This window comes from Poecile atricapillus, chromosome 15, assembly GCF_030490865.1.
Source record: "Poecile atricapillus isolate bPoeAtr1 chromosome 15, bPoeAtr1.hap1, whole genome shotgun sequence".
Taxonomy (NCBI): Eukaryota; Metazoa; Chordata; class Aves; order Passeriformes; family Paridae; genus Poecile; species Poecile atricapillus.
Window position 1 is genome coordinate 14,312,343 of NC_081263.1, and position 18,716 is coordinate 14,331,058.

Genomic DNA, 18,716 nt, shown 5'->3' on the forward strand with positions numbered 1-18,716 from the left:
CGTGACCATGGGGAAGACATGGGAAAGTGGGATGGGAAACCCACTTCTGCCCTGGCAGCACGAGTGCGTCAACTCAGGCAGGGAACCAGTAACCAGAAAGGTTCCACTAAAGTGAAGGTAGCCTCAGCCTCCCGTGACGAAACTGCCAGATATTACAGAAAAGAGGATGATCCCCTTGAAGGAACCTCTAGCATGTATGCCCAGGGAGGAGAGGATGACCAGTGCTAGAGGGGCCCTGCCTCTAGCCAGGAAGAGGCACGGGAAAACCGGGTCTTTTGGACGGTGTGGATCCGATGGCCTGGCACATCAGAGCCACAAAAATACGAAGCTTTAGTTGATACTGGTGCACAGTGTACCCTAATGCCATCAGGACATGTGGGGGCAGAACCTGTTTCCATTGCTGGGGTGACGGGGGGATCGCAGCAGTTGACTCTGTTGGAAGCTGAGGTGAGCCTGACTGGGAAGGAGTGGCAGAAACATCCCATTGTGACTGGCCCAGAGGCCCCGTGTATTCTGGGCATGGACTTCCTTCGAAATGGCTATTACAAAGACCCAAAGGGACTCAGGTGGGCTTTTGGAATAGCTGCTGTGGAGGCAGAGGACATTAAGCAATTGAACACCTTGCCTGGACTATCAGAGAACCCATCTGCAGTAGGACTCCTGAAGGTGGAAGAACAGCGAGTGCCAATTGCCACCTCGACGGTGCACCGCCGACAGTATAGGACAAATCGAGATGCTGTGATCCCCATCCACAAGATGATCCGAGAACTGGAGAGCCAAGGGGTGGTCAGCAAAACCCACTCACCCTTCAACAGCCCCATCTGGCCTGTGCGCAAGTCTGACAGAGAATGGAGATTGACTGTGGACTATCGTGCATTGAATGAAGTGACTCCACCGCTGAGCGCTGCCGTGCCGGACATGCTGGAGCTCCAGTACGAGCTGGAGTCCAAGGCAGTGAAGTGGTACGCCACTATTGACATTGCCAATGCATTTTTCTCCATTCCCTTGGCAGCAGAATGCAGGCCTCAGTTTGCCTTCACGTGGAGGGGAGTGCAGTACACCTGGAACCGACTGCCCCAGGGGTGGAAGCACAGCCCCACCATCTGCCATGGACTGATCCAGGCTGCACTGGAAAAGGGTGAGGCTCCAGAACATCTGCATGTACATATGTATATAGTTAAAGTAGTATGTGTTAGTGTATAATTTAAAGGTTTAATATTTGATGTAACATTTTGGTATGGGAAAAAATTCGGGGTGGATAGTGTTGAGGGTTAGGTGGGAATTTTTACCCATTATGTGCTGGGAAACCTAACTACCGGTACTTAAGGGTGCTCACAAAAGACAAAGAGTAGCCGGGCCCAGGGTGGCGGGGAAGGGGGCAGAAAAAGGAGGGTGGGGACAGTTTTTAGCTGTTTTTTTCCTCGGCTTCGGGAAAGAAGGACGTTCGTGCGCTGGGTCGCGGAGCTGCTTCTTCTCCTTCTCCCCTCTTGGTTGGTGGCCTCGCACCCCCTGTCCTGCCAGGCATCGCCGTGGAGCTGCTGATACACCTCATCCACCAGCCCAGGATCTCAGCTCGTCCCTGCTGTCCCAGCTGACTGTTTCCTCAGAGCCCTGCAGGAGCACCGGGACTGACTGCCTGAGGGGTTTGTGAAAACAAAGCCTCTCCTCCATCCCGTCTCAGCCGAGAAAGCTGTCCCGGGGTCCCTGGTTCTGTTTTCTTGTTATTGCTGTAGTTATTGTTTGTTTGTTTACCCGGTTATACTAGTAAAGAACTGTTATTCCTATCCCCAGATCTCTGCCTGAAAGCCCCTTGATTTCAAAATTATAATAATTCGGAGGGAGGGGGTCTACATTCTTTCATCCCAAGGGAGGCTCCTGCTCTCCCTAGCAGACACCTGTCTTCTAAAACCAAGACACTTGTCTTAGCTCTGGATCTGAAAGAGAAAAAATCCAAAGTGCTTTGTCGCTATAGGACACAGAATGATTCACATGGACATGGTTCAGTGTATGACAGGAAAAGGGATTCTTTTATTTTCTCGACTCTAGTATTTACAGATTCTCAGCAATGACCAGGGATTGGATAGTTAGGTTACCACCTTCCCAATCACACTGGTTGTGCAAAACGTCCATCAAAAGATGTTTCTTAAAAAGAATGTATACATGTTGCTATATTTTATATATTAGTAAAGGCCGGTATGCACAAACCAGCCTTTGAAATAAGTCGTGATATTAAGGGCTAAAGTCCTTGAAACCTTCATGCAGAAGAGAGAGTAAAACAAAACAATATCCCTGTGTGTAAGAGAAAGAATGTAAACTGTGTGTGTTAACCAATAGTAGCTCACTCTGCCCACAAACCCTGTAGAACCCTATAAAAGTGTGCTGAAAATAGAAATAAACTGGCGTTCACGATTACTTCTGTGAAGACTGGTGAATTGCTCGGGGGTTCTTCAACATTTGGCGCTCCAACCAAGGACACCCCTGCAGGCAGAGGGGCTTTGGAGTCAGCGGAGTGGATCTGGGCATTAATCGTCGCGGGCTCGGATCGGCACCAGATAGGCAGCCTGAGCGCGGTGAGACGCGGAGCGGTTAGATGTGGAAGTAGGGCTGCTGGGGGGGGCCCAGAGGCAAGTGCGTGTGAGAGGGATCGCGACCTTCTGCCTTGCGGGGAGCCGTTGGCATGGAGACAGAATTTGTAGCGGCAGATAAACTGCTTCTCTGCATCCTCTTTAAATGAGGCGAAGCAGCCAGGGAAAAGGACCTGGATATGCTCATTATATGGGCTAATTGTCATGGGCATTTGCAGTGCTCACTGCTTCTTGCGGTGCAAGAACGGACTGATATATATCGTCTCTGATATGGGAAACGGCAATTACGGAAAAGAGCAAGGACACTGTGTTTCTCGGTCGAACTTGGCAGATTGTAATTAATACCTTAAAAAACAGAAAAGTGAGATATGCTGAAGCTGTGAGCCCTGTAATTCTACTTGCGTCACAGCTGCAGATGCCTTTACCTCCCACTGCTGGGCAAGCTCTCCTATCTATGCTGCCCATGGAGAGAGGGAGGGAGAGCTAGGGAAAAGAAAATAATGAGAAAAAAGTTCCATAGGGAACGCTGAAACAACGAACAGAATCTGTTCAGTTATGGCAGGATGTGATACATCCAGAAATATTTGCTTCATTTTTGGTGTCACTTTTAGCACTACAAACTTATTTAAGTTCCATCTTTATCACCCTGGAAGAAAAGAAGCCAAATTTAGCTTGGTTTCCACCCGAACCAGGAAGATATGAGGGAGCGAGGTGAGCGCAGAGAACAAAGGCACCCTGGGGGTAGAAGCAGCGCAAGAAAAGTTCCAAGGCCACTCTGAACAATTACAGAAACAACTGAGCAGAAACAGGTGGCTCAGACAGCTTCAAAGAGAGACAAACTAGTCAAAAAAAAATCTCAAACTCTATGGTATCTAGTTCAAAATTCATCCTTGTAATTAGAAGCTGATAAACTGCAATGATCACCGTTGTTAGCACCTGGCCATGAGAGACTTTTCGTGTAAAATCGCCTGCTTCTGTAAAATCATGCCTTTCTTCCTCTATCAGCGAACAACAAGAGAGATTGAGAGAAAAAACTGCATTTGTTAAAGTTAACTTTGTGAGGCTTTTTTTTTCTTTCTCTCCGTTTTTCCTCGCTGTGAGAGTATGTGGAGAATGTGAAGAAAGATAAGAGCAGAGCTGCAGCAGCAGCAGAGTGGGCAGTCCACCCCCCCGCTCCCTCTCTGGGGGGGGGCACTGGGATGGTGCCTGGTTTGTTGCAGAGTCATGATTTACTGGGTTTTCAAAATGTTTTTATATACCATTGTAGAGTTAATTTTGTGTTTTAAGTAATTATGAGTTTATGCAATTGCAGTTTTTAGAGTTTTACTAGAGAAATTATTGTGGTTTTTTAAAAGTTTAAGGAAAAAAAAAAAAAGTGTTTAAGGTGAATACTAACAGAAGTTGCCTTGCAATAATTGGTTTTAGAATCCAAGGTTAAAACATGGTGTGATTTATAGTTTCTAGGAAAACCTTCTTCCAATTAGTGTTATCTACAAAAGAGATTTGTGGTTTAAAAAATAATTAGTCAAGAGAATTTTATTGTATAAGACAAAGTTAAGTTAAGGTATATATTATTTATTTGCTTGTTTTTTTTACAATTTTAATAAGGGAATTTTAATGTAAGTTTTTTTTGTTATAAAACACATATAACTGCATATATACCAATTTGGATTTTAGATTTTAATTTAAAAATTGGACTTAATGTTTTTGAAAAGTGCTACAAAAGCTGGATGGCAACTTGCCAAATCCCATGTTGTTGTGGTGGTTTTTCTCTAGAAAAACTGCACTTTAACATCCTAACCAATTTAAGCATATACTAGGCAAATTTTTATTATGAATAAGTATTTTTAGTAACATTTGCAGTTATTGTGGGTTATTTTCAAAGCTAGATGACATAGAATTGTGACATGTTTGCTACATTTTTATAATCTTTATAGTGAATTTATGTTATTGTTATATTGTGTTTAAAAGGTATATATCAAACTTTTAGTTGCTCTTTTGTAGTAACAGAATAAGATTAAGTTATGTTTTCATTTAATATAGATTAAGTGTTAATAGAGTTAAGGATAGTCAAGTTTTATAATGTTTAAGCTTGAATGTTTTTAAGTTAAGTTTTCTAACTTAGATATTCTTTTAAGGTTAAGTTTGTTATTTTCTTTTGTCATATATAATTATTGTTGAGTTTAGATATTGTTTGATTGAAATTGTTTTATGTTTTCTTGGAGACACTTGTTTAAACTGCAAAGTATAGTTGTTTTCCTAGAGAGAGGAGGACGGCCACAGCTGAGACAGCTGTGATGGAGCACTGGTGAACACCTGCTTGTGGATAGAAGTGAATGCAGTCTGTGACACCCTTGACTTCATCGGGAGTTCTATTGGTTGTTGCAATCTCTGCAGTTTTGTTTGTTATAGTTTTCTTATTTTTCAGTGTTTCCAGAATTTTAAGAAGATGTACCATTGCTGAGGATCAGCTGCCATAGGAGAGGCTTCAGATTAAACCAACTGCTGCATGGTTTAATTAGTCTGGTACCCAAGGCTCCTGATCATTTGCTTTGTACAAATGCATTTTAACAGTTTGCTATGCTGTAAGCATCTCATAGCTGCTACTATTGAGAACCTTGTTTTAGAAATGAGTTAAGAGGCATCTTTCCAGTTTAAAGCCAGGCCCTGGCCAAGCCTTGACTTTACCTGGACAGAATGTTTGCCAGCAGATCCAGATATTTTCTGTCCCAAATCAGTATTTGAGTCACTTTTTGACTCAGCAATTTGACCCTATTAATATGACAGCTGGATCAATTTTGAAGTGGGCTTGGAGAATCATTTTCCGGAGGTGATGATCCAATCCTTCACTGATTTTTGTTTCTGTTTGTTTGCTAACTATGGGATGCTGGTGCAGTGTTTTAGTAATTAATAGTAGTTTTATATTATATATGTTATTAATAATATTTAAGATTTAATTGATTTTTAACTAGTATAAGTTCTTATTAATTGTGTATAAGGTTTTGTGTTGATGTTGTTGCTTATAACAGAAGTACATCTTATTTTTATTTTTTTTTAAGAAAAACCGGGGAAAATGGATGCCCCACAAGCATTTAATTAGTGTAATTCATTAACTTCAAGGAGAGAAGTGTCTGTGTTTTGTTGGCAGGTTCAGAAAGGGCACCTGTTCATCTGACCAGACTGTCTGCCTCTGAACACGTGAGATCCAGTGAACAGAGATGTCATCACACAGCCTTGGTACTCCAGACATGGATCAGAAGTGGACCTGTCAGGACACAGTTGTGTCTGAACACTATATAGACAGTTGCCAACAGAAATTCTATGTTGTTGTTATGATGTTGTGTCTCTACCAATTTTTCAGGTATCCTTTGTTTTAAGATTTAGAAGGATCTGAAGAACAACTTGAACATCAAAGCCCTCAGTCACCGATCAACTGCCAGCTGACATCACGAGAGCAGTGAATGTTCCAGGACTGAATCATGCTGGAGAAATTCTGTAGAAGATCTAAGAAGTGTAGAGACTCCATTTAATTGTATATAAAGCAAATTGTAGTTGTGTGTTTACCCTTTCAGCAAATTGCTTTCACGCTTAGACTACATATATACCAGAGCACCTGTGTTGAAAGTAGTTAGACAATAGTTTAAGTGTTTAGCTTGTGTAGTAATTGTTACGTTAGTATAAAGTATAAGCATTCCCCCTTCAAGAGGTAGTGTAAGCATCTTTGAAAGTTCATTTAACAATTGAAGTTTTAGCTGTGAGTTTGCAAATATGGTGTCATTTACATGGTAAAATGCTTATGGTAATTGTGTTGTGTATAGTCATGATCAACTGTCTGCTAACTAACATCCAAAAGCGACAGAACATATGGGTCACCCTGGCACATTGAACTGGCCAAAGGTCAATGTGTTTGAGCCTAGCCACACCTGGAGATCCTTTTGCACCTGTCTCGTAGGAGTCCCTGAATGGGATCCTCCAGCATTTAAAGGTTTAATTAGTAATGAGACTCGGCTGAATCGATTGGCAGTGTTGCAAGAGTGCAGTCACACTGTTGGCTTCACATTAAGACAACTTGAAGCCTGTTAGCAAGCAAAAATTACCAAAGTTCTTAATGTTACCATAGAACCCTCAGAAGAATTAGATTTGTTAAGTTCCACCAATACCTCAGGTGGATGGATAATGTTTGAACCCCCGACAAAAAGTCATTCTAACAAAGTAATGCAGCACTGGGCTGCAGTCAACCCTATAGCTGATCTCGTTACTACCATTGAAAGTAAAGCCTTTATTCGTGGTGCAATCTCACAGGACAATTACCAAAGCGATCACCTAGTTCCATATTCCTAATCTGTGGAGATAGAGCATGGAATTAGATTCCTGCTAATCCACATGGAAGACCCTGTTATCTTGGGAAATTCACTTTGTTCCACCCAAGCTTACATCAATTGTTGAATGTAGCTAGCAAAATGAAGAACATCAAACAGTCAAAGCGAAGCCTGAATGAATTAAGGCCTAGCAACTCTAAAAAGGCTCGCTTGCTGGACTAGGAAAGAATTAAACTTAACATCCACAATGTTAAGTGAGCTTTCAGCTGATGTGAGTAGTGTATATCATGCAGTACTATGAAATCAAGTTGCAATTGACCTTTTGCTCTTAGCACAAGGACATGGTTGTGGGGAGTTTGAAGGCATGTGCTGCTTGGATCTTACTGATCATTCAGCTTCCATCCATGAGCAACTACAACAGCTACAGGATGGGTTGCATGCCCTGAAGGAAGATAGTGATCCCATCGGAGGTTGGTTCGCCAGCTGGGGCATCACTGGATGGTTGAGGTCTCTTGTGCTAGAAGGGGGACGGACTTTACTTATAATGTTAATTGAGATGACAGTCTAAGTTGTATGTTATCTTATCCAAAGGCTGGTTTGTGCAAAAAGAGAAAGGGGGAATTGTTGCTATATTTTATATATTAGTAAAGGCCTGTATGCACAAACCAGCCTTTGAAATAAGTCGTGATATTAAGGGCTAAAGTCCTTGAAACCTTCATGCAGAAGAGAGAGTAAAGCAAAACAATATCCCTGGGTGTAAGAGAAAGAATGTAAACTGTGTGTGTTAACCAATAGTAGCTCACTCTGCCCACAAACCCTGTAGAACCCTATAAAAGTGTGCTGAAAATAGAAATAAACTGGCGTTCACGATTACTTCTGTGAAGACTGGTGAATTGCTCGGGGGTTCTTCAACATATACACATCTAGGTTTATAGTTACTCTCTTGGGAAAGTGGCTAGAAACTACGAAAACAAGATCAGAAGTCATAATTTTCAGGGCGACATCTCACACTTTCTTCTTTAAAAAAAAAGAGAAAAAAAAAAGAAAAATTAACAGAGAAAATGAACAATATTCTAAACAATCAAAAAGGAAAATAACAAAGAAAATAAACAATGTTCTCAACAATCAGAAGGCTCTAGCTTCAGGGTGATATCTCACCCTTTTTCCATTACAAAAGAACACAGCAAAAATGAAAACATTTTCAGCATCAGTATTTGCTTGTGGATGGGACATCAGCGTGATCACTCATGTCATCTGCATCTGCATCATCATCCAATGGCCCATCCATTTGATGACTTTCAATTTGGTCACAGTCTCCAACCTGCTCGTTGCCGGATGCTGCCTTTGCGTTCGCCGGTCAGGACAGACACACTTTGCAGGTACCCAGCGTACCCTGGTATCTGTGGATACACACGCATACCCACGCCCCAAAGTGATGAGGTCATAGGGACCTTCCCACTGTTTGGTGACTAAATTCCTCACTCAAAGCTTTGCTCGAGGCTGATGTGGCTCATCCGAAGCCCACAATGAAAGGTGATGGATCAGCATGACGGGGTTATTGGAGTTCCGCAGAACTGTGAGGTGATTGAGGGTATATAAAGCTTTTCCCAACCAACTGTGCGGGATTTCACCCTGCATTCCCCGTTTTTGCTTCTGTAGAACTTGCTCTAGTGTACCATGAGCATGTTTGTAGTGCTTTAGATTTGTCAATTTCATTTTCCCGGCCAACGCACCAAATAAATGTCATGGTTTTAAGGCAGTAACTAAAAAACTACTAGAAAACTTAGTTATTTCTTGCTGTGAGATATGGATTAGAACGAGAGCAAAACAGGCTTAAAACTTAAAAGGAATAAAGGAAGTTTATTAACAAAACTACAAGAATAAGAACACCAGAATAAACTTTTAGAAAACCCTTTTATCCCCCACTACCCACCATTCCCTTGTTCACATGACAACATAGAGACAAAAAACTCTGGAACTCTGGTGTTTAAAACAGTCCTAATTCCTGCTAGAGTCTTTTCATCCCCCTTTGTAGAGAAACAGAAGTCTTCTTCTGCTAATCTATAGAGTTTCTCACAAAAAAACTATTTTTGTTATAGTTTTCTATTTCTCTGATGCCAGCTGTCCGGAAATCTGCCATCAGTTCACTCCTCCCATTTCACATCACTCTGAGGTGTGTTATGGGTCAATGAGTCTAGGGATGTCATTTTTAAGGATGAGTTATTCAAAGGTAAAAGTTCTCTTCATGTGTCTCTGTGAGCTTCCCTGGAAACAGTTTTCTCATTGGCTCTCAAGGCCTCAAATCTTCAACTATTACTTTATCTCACTCTGTTCCAGCACATCACTGTATCACAATTACTCCACCTTTTGCTCAAAATTCACACTTTGAACACTCCATTCCTCCCAATATACTCTGTCATGAATTAAAGGAGTTTTTTCAGAACACTATTGTGCATCTCCATAGCTTTAACAGAAAAATATTTCAGCTTATAAAGCATCTCCTTATTCTCTCTTCCCCATCTAAAACATAACTCTTTTCTTCACTGTCTTTGATGGTTTTATGATGTCTTCTTCATGTTGATTGTCTCTGTCTCTCTGGGAAAAAGGAGTAATCTGTATGTTTTATCCAGGTAGTAAAAGAGTTAAAGTCTTGGAAAGCTGCAGATGTTCCTGGTGTCAGGTTTCAGTCCAGCAGCAGAAACTACAAACCAAGCCAGGCCGGCCGGCTCCGTTTCTCCCCCGCCGCCCTCTGCAGCCTTGTCCGGCCTGGAGGGGGGGGGGGAGGCCGAGACAGCCTGTTACCTTTTCAGAAGCCAGAAACCCAAAGAGAACAAGAGAGCTCTGGCTTTACAGCTTAAGGTGGTGTTCACAAGTTGATCTCACTTTTCAATGGTCAAAACTGCTGTCAATTCTTAGAAATGACCGATAATTGGTCAGGAGAAAAGACTCCCATCAGTCACCAGCAGCTTCAACTTCCTTAGCTCCCAAAGCTATCTTAAAGGTAAAGTCACCCCATGACAACATTCTACAATAGCTTGACCTCTCAGAGAATGAGGGATACCAAACTTGTATGACACACCCCACAACTGCAGGAACTGCTGCACCTTCTGAGAGGTGTAAGCAGGACCATTATCGGTCTTCAAAGCAGAAGGTATGCCAAAAGCAGCAAAAGCCTGCCTCCAGTGGGCAGTGACATCACAGGTCTTTTCTCCTGTGTGAGCCAAAGCCCACCTGGCAGAGGAGAAAGTGTCCACACTGACATGCACATACCGGAGCCAACCGGACTCGGCAATTTGTGTGACATCCGTCTGCCAAAGCTCCATGGCCCTAAGGCCTCTGGGGTTTACCCCTGCCAGCAAAGGCACAGCCAGTGCATGACAGTCATCACAAGACTCAACAATGGCATGGGCCTCAGCAGACGTCAACTGGAACTGCTTCTGCAAAGTATGTGTGTTCTGGTGGAAAAACCCATGTGATGCCTTGGCCTGAGCGAGCGTATCAGGCTGAGGTGCAACCCACGCCGGGTTAGCCAACTTGTGAGCCCTCGAGTTACCTTCTGCAATGAACCCTGGTAAACTGGTGTGACTCTTCACATGCAGAACGTAGTATGGATGCCCCCGGGCCTGAATGGCACACAGCAGGGTCTTCAGTAAATGAAACAAGGCAGGATTGCTGACTTCCTTCAAAACTGAATGACCCAACCGCTGGGCTATGTTGGCCACATAGGCGGAATCCGTGACCAGATTGAAAGGTTCCTGGGAAATTTCTGAAATGCCATGACAGCAGCCTGCAATTCCACCAACTGGGCTGACCCATCCTCATGACCTTCCAAAACCTGCCATTCAGATCCATCCTTCCAGGTAGCAATGGCCTTCTCAGTCCTCCCTGAACCATCAGTAAATACAGTGGGTCCTTGCGCAGGCTCCTGACTATGTTTGGGCTGCAAAGAAAGTTCAGTGAATTTTGCCACTTGCATGCAATAGCTTGTGGCTAGGCAGGTGATAGATGATCTGCCCAGAAAAGTTTTCCAGAGTAATTTGCATGGAAATACTGTTTGCAAAACTGAGGTGTTTGCAAAGCTCCAGTCAAAGTCCTCCCGCAGCACCAGGAGCACAATCTTTGCAGGATCCGCACCCATCAATTGCAAACACTGTTGCTGGCATTTGATTATCAAATGAGCTATCAGCTCAAACAATGCAGTTGCCATCTTCTGCGGCTGATGGGGAAGGAAGACCCATTCCAGGACATGCAAGGGATCAGACCACTCATCATTTCATTGGCCAATGATACCTGTGGGATGCAAATCTGGAGTGGTAATGAAAACAGCGACAATAAACCTGACGAGCAGAAACTGCTTGCCGAACCTCCTCCAGCACCCGCCGTGCCTCTGGGGTCAGTGTCCGAGGTGACTTTAAATCAGAGTCTCCCTTTAACAGATCAAACAAGGGAGACAGTTGTGTCGTGGTCAGTCCCAAATAGGGACACAACCAAGTGACAACACCCACCAACTTTTGGACATCATTCGGTGTCTTCACTGAATGCACAAATTGCACATCTTGATGTTGGATTATTCGTTCCAAAATTTTGACCCCCAAATACTTCCAAGGAGGCTGTTGCTGAACCTTTTCTGGAGCTACTTGCAGCCCGTGAGAGTGCAGGGCAGTGATCAGCTGAGGCTGTATCCTCAGCAGTTCATCCTGGGTGGGCCAAGCCAAGCTGTCACCCATATAATGATGGAGATGTGCATCAGGAAACTGCTGGCGAACTCCAGACAGGGCTTGAACCACGTACCATTGGCAAATGGCTGGTGAATTTTGCATGCCTTGTGGCAAAACCCTCCATTGATATCTCTGTGTGAGTTCAGCATTATTGACAGCTGGTGCCAAGAAGGCAAATTTTGGTCTGTCATCAGGATCCAAAGGAATTGTAAAGAAACAATCCTTCAGATCCATGATGAGGACTGGCCAATCAGCAGGAAGCATGGTGAGTGACGGCATGCCAACCTGCAACATCCCCATGCTTTCCACCACAGCATTAACTTTCCAGAGGTCTTGCAGCAACCCCCATTTCCCAGACTTTTTTGATACAGAAAACAGGAGTGTTCCAGGGACTGGTAGAAGGCTCCAGATGACTCCCAACTGTTCTTGCACTAAATCACAGGGGACAACTAATTCATCTTGAGGGAGGGGCCACTGGTTCTCCCAAATGGATTTTTCCGGCAGCCACTGTATAGGAGGCATAGGACAGTCTGCAACCTCCAGCACAGTGGCCCCTATCAAAAATCCATCCTGATACACACACCCCATGCAGCCAGAACATCCCTCCCCCAGAGAGTTATTCAAGAGTCATTCATAACGTACAGCCAAACCATGGCCGTGTCTCCCTCTGGGTTTGTGATCAACACGGGCCTTTGGCTCACATAGCATTTGCTGCTCCTGCCAACCCTGCGACAGACGTCTGTACTGGTTCCAAGGGCCACTCCAGGGGCTAGTCGGCAAGTCTGACAATGGTGATGTCTGTGCCAGTGTCAAGAAGCCTGTGGAGGCTAACCTCTGTCAGTGTCTCACCAGGGATGGACAGGGTACACGCCCTCTCAGGACTATCTTTGGCCGTCAGGACAGTGGTCCAGTGAACCTGAGGTGGCCCAGTGGACCTGAAGCCACCATCTCCCTGCAACCAGTTCTCAGCTCTGCAAACACAAGACTTAAAAGGCACAAGTTGAGCAAGTCTGGTTCCAGGAGGGATAGTGATGGGGGGGTGAGCATGGAAACCATGGCATAAATTCATCCCAGGAAATCCTAATCAATGATTCCCAGGTGCACAGTGATGCCCTGGGCAGTGGTACTAGACTGTCCCACAAGGAATGCAGTCATGCCCTCACCCACTGGACCAAAAGCATCCAAGGGAACCCTGTGCATTCTGCAAGAGTCTAAAACAATTGTTTCCGCTGTGGCCCACAGGTAAGCTGAGCCACAGGTGCTGGCTACGAGCTGGCCAAGCAGACCTCCATTGGCTCCAGGGTGTTAAGAGAGGCTTGTGTCTGAGCGCGTCTCTCCGTCGTGCTCTGCTTCCCGTTTCCCAAGCCCAACAAAGGCTGGCCACTGGCATGGACCATTGCTTTGCACATATTCACCACATGATTTGACTTTCCACACTGAGCACGGAAAAACAAGGGAGTTGTTACCCCCTGTGCTTTCTTTTTTTGTTTCTTGCTGGCCTGAGCATTTCCCTGTTGCTGCTGCCCACCCTGTGGCTTCATCCAGATTGGCTGCAGAACGGCAGCCACAATAGGCAGTTCATCAGCAGCGACACCAACTTTTACACATGCCTGTGCCATCTGCGGCAGCGAGGGATCACCAGGGAGCATCCCAATGACCCTCCAACACACGGAATTACAGTTAGTCCTTGAGAGGTGTTTGAGCAAGAGCCATCTTGCCTCGTGATCCTGCACCTGCCTCTCCACAGAAGCAGTCAGTCTATCTGCAAATCGCAGAAAAGATTTGTCAGCCCCCTGGACAACTGTCACAAAGGGCTCCTTTGGGGCGGCCATTTCTACGGCCTGCACCAGTGCTCATCTCCTTGCATTGCGCAAGCACAAGAGGGTCAAGGCTAGCCTGCCTATTAACATCAGCAAAGCTGTCTGTTCCCAGCAGAGCATCAGATCCAATCGCACGCCTGGCATCTCAGTGACCCAAGGCAGCATTCTGCTGTACTACTTGACATGCCAACTGAGCCCATTGCACTTCAAAAATATTATATTCAACTGGCTGAAAAAGAACACAGGCTAAGCTCTGGATGTCATAAGAGATCACCAACAAGACCTCGAAGTGCCTGCATGACTTCACTTGACCCTAACCCATGTTTTTCAGCCATCTCCCAAAGATTCGTCAAGGCTTTCCAGGATAATGGCTGATGGGTTCTCTGAGTCGCACCCTGAATCACAGGGAACACCTGATAACGATCTGGAGGAACGGCCACACCTGCTACGTTCTGTCTCGTGGACTCCTCCAAGACAAGGGCAGGCAGCTGCTTGGAAGTCATTGCAACAGCGCTTGGCGTCACAGCCGTCTAGCACCAGCAGGGTCAGAGAAGTCATCCCTGCCTTCCAAGGGGCTATTTCCGGAATCACTACCAGCCACCTCATCAACCTTAGCTTTTACAGCCTCCCAAAACCGTGCCTGGTCCCGTGGCCGTACAGTCATTTGGCAGGGGTGTAGAGTCCATAGGCCAGCTGAAAAAGCCCCACCAGCCAGGGCCCTCTGCCCCTGGGGGCCATTGGCTTCTTGATGGCCGTGTCTCCGCCTAGGGCCAAGAGTAAACAACGCAAGGCCCGTATCTGCTGCGGCCAACGCAGCCGCAGGAGATGGCAGAGGCACCCCCACCCCAGCCATGGGCCCGGGCGGTGCCCAGGAACCCGAGGCGTGACAGAGCAGAGCCAGCTCAGCACGGCCCTCCCCCAGTGCGGGGAAGGAACGAGGTGCAGGGAGGGGCGCGGTACGTGAAGCCTCGGCACCGTCCGACCCCGCTGCCAGGGGCTGTCCTGGGCTCGTGGAAGGGGAACACCACAGCACGGAATCGGCAGAATCCAGCCCGGTGTCCGCGCCACACCCAGCACCCCCTCCCACGCCCAGCAAAGCCGGCGCGGGAGGGGAGGCATTCGGCATCGCCCCCAGCAGGGTCCCACCGGCGATGCGAAGCCCAATGGCCAGCACAGCTCCGCGCAGAGTGGCACTGCTGCTCTGCCCACTGGGACAGGTTCCGAGAGAAGATCAATCAAACCCCCACCCTCTGGGATGGCACGGCATGCATGGCAGCCGGCGGAGAGCCCGGGCCCACCCCGCCAACCCCCGGGGGATACAGCACAGCCCCAACACAATGAGCACATGGAATCATCCCCGACTCCGCCTCCAGGGGTGGTGCAGGCCCCTGCCTTGGCAGCTCTCCTCCCCCCTGCGCTGGGAACGCACACAGGGAAGGCGACCCTGCCCCGCTCTTCTGCCTCCTGGGCGCCGGGCGAGGCGAGGCCATGCCCATCAGCCCCACAGAGCCCCCAAAGCCTGCTGGCTCCCGCACACCTACCTGCCAGTCGGGGCCCAGCTCGCTGGGGACCCCAGCAACCCCAGGTGAGCCAACCTCAGAATCCAAGATACATCCCTCCCCCAGCCCCACAGCACGGGGGGAAAAAGAGAGCTCCGCCCCTCTCCCAAAGCCGGAATTCATGTCATCCCCTCTGTCCAAGTCAGAGAAAACCCACACTGAATTATCAGAAGAGGACCCACAGCTCCCCAGAGCATGGTCACACTGCCTCCAGATCACCAGGAGCTGAGCTATTTCAGCATTATACCCTGCAGGCATCGCCTGAATCAGGGAATCCCCTAATGTATCCCAAGCCTTTCTCAACCACAGGAAAAAACCCCTCAGCACAGCCATAATAATACAATCACTGAAAATCAGCATCTGAAACGTCGATCCGCTTTCTATCTAGTAAAGCGTGCCAAAATTCCATAACCAGGGCATCCATCAGGGAGAACCCGAGAGAGGCCATTGCACAAAAAACTTGGCAAACACGACACTGCTACCTTTACCTGCAACACCTGTCAGGGTCACCAGATGTCGCTATAGGACACGGAATGATTCACATGGACATGGTTCAGTGTATGACAGGAAAAAGGATTCTTTTATTTTCTCGACTCTAGTATTTACAGATTCTCAGCAATGACCAGGGATTGGATAGTTAGGTTACCACCTTCCCAATCACACTGGTTGTGCAAAACGTCCATCAAAAGGCGTTTCTTAAAAAGGATGTATACACATCTAGGTTTATAGTTACTCTCCCGGGAAAGTGGCTAGAAACTAGGAAAATAAGACCAGAAGTCATAATTTTCAGGGCGACAGTGCTGTCTGCAGGGGAAGCAGCCAAAGGTGTCTTCAGTGAGAGGCTCCTGGTTTATTCCTACAGAACTGTGGAGTTTTTTTGCCTGTCTTGTTTTACTTTAGTAGTCCACAAAAGCCTCTTTCCACTGAATAGCTTCTACTTGTCCACATAGTACCCAGCAGATGAATGAGGATAATTCTAATGATAACACTGCCCTGCCCATACCTCAGTTAAAGCTGCAATTTTCTGTTAGAATTCTTCCTTCTCTATGTTTTGTGCACATGTTTGCCCTTGACTTTGCTTGGAGAAAGTCTGGGGAAAGGGATGAATGAGATATGGTGGGCCTTTGTCTGCAGCCTGTGTGGGACACTCAGGATATCTGGTGCTGAAGGCTGAAGGCACAGATCTGACTGTGTGGAGATTTTAGGAAATTGTAGATACAGGGGAAAAAAATGATAAATTTTAGAAAAATTATGCATGCTGGACTCTTGCTCTCTTCCATGGCTACCAGAAGGAAACCTGTTTACTTTCATGACTTTTTCTAACAAATCAGTTCTCCAAGTGTTTGATTTAGGCACAGAAAATAAATGTGCATTTTTAGCACTGCTCTTTGAGGTGCAAGGGATGATGTCCGTCCTGTTACAGACTGACGGGAGACCCTACCAACCTGCATTGGACTATTTTCTTTAAGGACATGGTAAAACCCCAGTTGAAGAATAATTACAGTTGCATAATTTCTCTTGCACACATCTGGATTTCTGAGTAATTTCTGTGTTATGTGTAATTCCCTTTTCTAAGGACATAAAGGTCAAAAATATTTGGGGTGGGGTGTAGAGAATATTTTATATTTTAGTAACAGCCTGTCTGCACAAACCAGCCTTTGTTATAAGTGGTGATATTAAAGACCAATGTCCTTGAAACTCTCCTGAAGCAGAGAGAATGAAGCAAAACAATATCCCTGTGTATGAGAGAAAAAATGTAAACCAATGTGCATTAGCCAATTGTTAAGCCCACAGACCCTGTCAAACCCTATAAAAGTGTGCTAAAGATAGAAATAAACGACGTTTGCCATACTTCTGTGAAGACTGGGCTGAATAGTCTGAGCGATTTCTCAATAGTGGGGAGGGAGTTAGCAGGACAAAAGGGATTTATAGCAACTTTTCTGCTTTAAAGCTTTCACCAAGGTACATGTAAGCAGCTCTGTGAGTAGAAGTGACTAATTCCAAAGTATTAAAGTTTATTGTAGAGACAACAGCACAGTAGAAGTTATTTATCCTGGCTCTTGCTCATCAGCACAGTCTCCCCTTGTCTCCTTTGTGGCTCAGAGCTTTGTTAGTTTTGCAGCTTCAGTACAAGCATGGAATTATCTGGAACAGAGAAATGTTTGAAAGAATTTTCTGGGTACGTTAAAAAACCACAGCAATAGCATTGGGCAGCCAAGGTAGTCTGTGTTTTAAGGATGTTGCTGGAACTCTGTGCCCATCCTGGCTGCACAGGTAGCTGTACCTAGTGGGGTGTGTGCTCTACAGTGTGAGCAGGGGATCTGGGGCCCTGCCAGGATGCATTACAGTGGAAAATCTTCCACAGCAAGTGATTTTTTTGCCAACAGTGGTGTTGGGTCATGCCCTCCTTTGGCATTTACATGTTCTTTCTCTTACCTTCACAATCATTTGTTTTATTAAATGAGGACAGATCAGCTCCACTTGGTGTGAAGGTACTCCGGTGACAAAGCATCCTCATTGGTCTCTGGGTGCATATGGAATGCTTAAGCACTCAGCTGCATGGTTCATCCTGATTCTCTAATTTAAGAGATTAATACCTGACAGCACACAGTATTTTACTACATTTTCATATAAGTATTTAATGCCTTGACTGCTCCTATACACCCTAGTCTTTTCATTGTTGCTGTCACTGGTGGAATTTGGGACTCCAGGTGGCACAAGATAGTCATGACAGGAAAAGTACAGGATGTATTGAAAAAGAAGGACAGGAAAAAGAAGAGTAAAAAAACCCTGTAACACAACAGAGTCCATGACACAGTAACAGGATGTTATTCATGTTACATATCCTGCGACTGTTTCATTTACTGTAGGAGTTCAAGCAGGGAAGTTCTGGGATGTAAATTTACATATTTCACAGTCAAGGGAACTGTGAAACTCAGGGGAAAAGTCCCACTGCTTTAAAATTAAGAATATGACATTTCTTCAGAAGTATATTTAAAAAAAACAAAACATGGACTTACTGGTATGGCTAGGAAGTGCTTTAGATGTCAAGACCAAGAGGAAAACATCAGTCTGAGCCTCTGTAATGCAGGTGATATTGACACAGATGCTCCATACAAAGGCAGCTAGTGACTTGATTGGAACAATATATATCCTGTAAACATTATGAGAAAGATTCTGGTTTTTTATTACAAAAAGAATAATTTGTTCAACAGGATTTTCACTTGACAGGACACTGGGGAGATCTGTATGAGTCTGAATTAGAAACACACAGAAAATGAGGCTGTTGTTCACAGGATTTCATTTGTCACAGCAGGTGGAAGATGAGCACCAAAGATTGGAGAGGACAGTCTGACAATTAATTCAGTGCTGTGTGAGCACGGAGAACAGGGTTCCATCCTCCCACAGCAGAGCATCCCCTTATGGTGCTCTTCAGTCCCTAGGACAGTCTTTGCAGTGATCCTGAATTTCATACTAATTTTCTAGGTGTCCATTACACCTCTGCTCTTTCCTATTTCTTGATCAATGTTCTGTCGGGCTGCATGGACCAAAGTCAAAGTATATCACTGACCTCAGTAAATGTAGCACAATGCCAAATACGTTGACAGAGCACTCCCTGCACGTCTCAAAGTGGTGCCCACAGAGAAAAAAATCACTTAATGTTATATTCTATATCTCAGGTTGCCCTTGCATGCAATGATTTCACCCTTCCACA